The 4215-nt window shown below is 43.9% G+C and overlaps 1 long non-coding RNA gene across 1 annotated transcript; it reads right to left on the reverse strand.

Moving 5' to 3' along the window:
• Positions 1 to 1803: 1803 nt before the first annotated feature.
• Positions 1804 to 3574, reverse strand: LOC123090162 (uncharacterized). Its single transcript, XR_006442429.1, has 3 exons — positions 3446 to 3574; positions 2913 to 3289; positions 1804 to 2792 (listed from the first exon to the last, which is right to left on the reverse strand). It is a non-coding gene; the product is annotated as an uncharacterized lncRNA (long non-coding RNA).
• Positions 3575 to 4215: the final 641 nt, after the last annotated feature.

Genomic DNA, 4215 nt, shown 5'->3' on the forward strand with positions numbered 1-4215 from the left:
AAACAACGGCAGCTCATGTAGACAAGATGGCACAGCAGGGCCCGCACAGTTCAAAGGAAAGGAATCACAGTGTAGTAAATAGGATTGACTCCGTCGTCATGTTCCTGTGCAAAGCAGAAAGCCGTTTTAGTCTATCATTAGGAGATCATGCCAGACCCTGTTTAAACTTTCACTCAATTTTTTTATTCGCCCACGTTACGTCTAGATTCATTTTCGATAAAGGGCGACTTTATTATCTCAAAATGTAGCATCAAGCGGATACAAAGCATTATGAGTAACACCCGGCCTCTGCATAACTAAGATGTACACAGCCAAATCCAGAAGTCTGACAGAAATTCATGAAATAAAAATCGACAAGTCGGCAATAGTAGAGTCCTTTAGACCGACACTATGCCTATGTCGAAGAAGGTGGTGGATCGATCCGTAGGTTATGCTACCACCCATGTTGGGAAAAAACCTCCATAGCCACCTGCTCCAATCGCGTACACACCACCATGAACAGCGGTTGGTACTCTAGCCGTTGTAGCATAGACCACATACGTAGCGAGCGTGTACACCGGAAAATAACCTGTAGAGGAGAAACATTTTTGTCATTAAAAACCGAATCATTTCTACATAGCCAAAGTGACCAAATTAAGGCATACGGTCCCATCCTTATTAGCGTTTTGAACCTATTTGTAATACCGTCCAACCAATGACCAAAAATATTGGCAACACTTGTGGGCGGATACAAATTTGATGCTATTTGGATGACTGACCACGTAGAACGTGCAAACTTGCGTTGGAAAAAGAGGTGCTTGATTGTCTCGTCATGAGTACAAAAATAACACTTCTTACTCCCTCGCCAGTTTCGCCGTGCGAGGTTGTCTTTGGTTAACAGAACTCCCCTACAAAGATACCACATGAAGATTTTCACTTTTAGTGGAATTTTAAACTTCCAAATTTTCTTATTATTACTCGTTGGTACCTCAGAATGCGTGAGTGCACAATACATAGAGTCTACTGTGAAAGACCCTGATGTAGAGAGGTTCCAGCGAAACACATCCTGACCTTGTGTCAAGTTAATCGAATCCAGCCGTGATAAAAGATTATGCCATGACACAAGCCGGGGGCCAATCAAATCCCGCATGAACGAAATATTCGGCGAGGAAGAACCGAGCACGTGTGCAATAGTATTATTCTTATCATGAGCGATGTTATATAAGGCTGGATATTGTTCTCTGAGACTGGCATTGCCTAGCCAGATGTCTTCCCAGAAACGAATCTCCGACTCGTCCTTTATCGCGAAAGACCCAAAACGAAAGAGATGTTTCTTTGCCGCCATTAGGCCAGCCCAAAAGTGCGAGTCGCCAGGTTTTCAATATGCCTGGGATACCGCCTTTTGTCCTAGATACTTGTTGCGCAACATGGTTTGCCAAACACCATCCTCGGTAAGAAATTTAAATAACCATTTACTGAGAAGGGCCTCATTCTTGACCTGCAGGTCATGAATTCCAAGGCCACCTTGGTCTTTAGGCCTACAAACCACACTCCATTTGGCCAGCCTGTATTTTTTCTGTCTAGATTCACAGGGAAACAAAAAAATAGTGTGCAACTGGAAATTCAAAGGGTAAATGATGTTTTTGTCTGTGCAACTGCACACCACAAGATTCAGAAGACACTGACGACATTCTGATTCAGAGACAAGGTCTGAAAGATTTCCAAACCGAAAAAGTTAAACTAGGAGCAAGACCATAATTTCAGGGTATTACAGGACTCAGAAGATAGTGACGACAATATTATTCAGAAACAAGGTCTGGCAGATTTCCAAACTGAAAAGGTCAAACTAAACGTCACCTGCTCACAACAACACCACAATTTCAGTGTATTACAGGATTTAATCAAGGACTCGACAACTGCGACACAACAAGGAAATCAAATCACACCCAAAGAAGCATTATAGTGCAAACTCGATACACAACGGATTTTTTCAGTTAGCAATCTGAATTTTCAAATACGAGCCATTCTAAAATCAGTCTCCAAAGTCTGCTTTGGGCGGGTTGGTGCAAGTGTTCTTCCCGTAACATCACCAGCTGCATCTGGATCATCGAAGCGACTTCCTCGGCGCCTTTGGAAGATCTCCTCGTTGCGGAAAAGCGGTGCTCTTGTGACCTTGACCACTTTTCCTCAACTAGAACCATATGACCAACCTAGACCTCTTTTTTAGTTGCTCATATGGTGCTTTGCCGCGACTTGTGCTAGGGCGTCCAGCTGCCCTTTTCTTTGTCAGTGCTGCAAAACAATCAGAACATTGCGAGGTACTCTGTGCTGGATTTTGGCCTCCACTTTGTGTTGGATTTTTTCCATTGTCCACATAAGATTTTTCACTCGACCCACCTCGTTAACCTGTACACTGTATGTGAAATCAGGATCTTCATCCCTCATCGCGTTGAACACCTCTATGGTCTTTGTTGCATCATTTCCTGATTGCTCTTGGTTAAGCTTCTTCAGAGACCTTTTGGTGAATGGCGCCTCTTTTACTGAACCAAAAAAACTGCCAACGACACTGTAAACCTTGTTTATGCTTACATTTTTTCCTTCGGCTGTTTCACAAGGTCCCTTGTGTATCTATCTATGTGCCGATGAGACTTCTAGTGTAATTTCTCCATATAGTTGACAGGAAGTCTGGTTGTGCTCTGCCCTGTGTTTGCAAACGTACCAGCCCTTAATCCCTTATCATCTTATCTAAGGAACCTCATCATGGCAGTGAAGCCACAAAGTGTGGAACGGCTATTTGATTGCAATGGTTTACCCTGCGCAAGAATTAAAATAAAACCACTCATAAGTTTTTCTTCCTCTGCAATAGCTTCTTCATGAAATCTAATACATAAAAATTCAGCGCGGCTTTTACTTATAAGTGTTCCACTGCTTACCGCACACACGCACACAATTTCCTGGATGCATTTTTTCCGATGAACGTTCAACCGGCTTTTAGCACACCTGACGCCAAAAACACAGTATCCCACGAGTAATATTGTAAAACTCATAAGGTTCTTCAACCAAGTCAAAACTTGTCCCCAGTACAAGATGAACAATAGTACCAGCTTTCTTGTCTGCATAAGCACGCATCGAAGCCTCGAGCGCAGGAACTTGACTTGGATTGCTTTCACTCTCATCTGACACTTTGCCAATCCTAATCCTGTAGTTTTTAGCACAGTTGTGGGCTGCTTTATGGATTGAAGCAACGACGGATTGCACAACAGCCACATCTCCCCCCAAAAGATCCCTGACATCGACCATAGGAATCAAGCTGCAATGAATCACAGGAAAATCATATCCTCATATTCAACGCCTCGGGAAGTGGAACCAGACAACACTAGCTAGCACAGGCAACAAGCGCTATAGGCATGGCTTCTTCATAGCACTAGAACAAGACCATAAAGGGAAAGATCAGACAGGAGTTTACCCCGATTCAGCTTCCTCGAAGAATTCAAGCCTATCCCATGGCGATCCGTCACATGCCCAGCTGTCGCCGCAAGGGGGTGAATGGTCTGGCAAGGCAGAGAAACCTGTTCTGTGTAGAAGTAATTGCAAGGCTATCTGCAGCGATAGACGGACCCATTGAAAGATTATATTAATTACCCACCAACCCGCGCCTACATGTGTAGTGTCCAACCAGCCCAGTGGGTACATAACGTGCACACAAAAGCCAGCGAACGATCGGCCCATGTATAAACACAGGACTGGAGGCCATGGCACCGATGTATTGCAAATTAATGGTGTGTGTATAAGAAAATGGAAATTAAACAGCACACATCCCATCGCTATTACACACGGCCCAGATTTCGGCCTGCATGGTGCGCGGCCACCAAAACGCCTCTCCCAAGTTATTTGCGCTATATATATATATATTTTTGATTTAAAATATTACCTTCTGTGCGGCTGTTTATAAAATTCTGAAAGTAGGCCAGTCGTCGGCTTCCGCCCCCACATAACTAGTACTGGGGTGTTCGTGTAAAAAACCCAGACACTCTTTATCCAAATTTTTGGTCCCTAAAGGAGGTGTTTGGCACAGCGAACAAGGCAATCGGACTGTGCGGCTTTATAACTTTCACTTAGCCATAGAAGTCTACAATTTTAAATTTCGGCGAAGCCCCTAGAATTCGGAAAGCCGAATTGGGGCGCTATATACGCCTAAATCGGACAAGGCCAACTCCTCGCCTAAAGCGGAAAAAA

Source organism: Triticum aestivum, chromosome 1B (assembly GCF_018294505.1).
Source record: "Triticum aestivum cultivar Chinese Spring chromosome 1B, IWGSC CS RefSeq v2.1, whole genome shotgun sequence".
Classification (NCBI taxonomy): Eukaryota; Viridiplantae; Streptophyta; class Magnoliopsida; order Poales; family Poaceae; genus Triticum; species Triticum aestivum.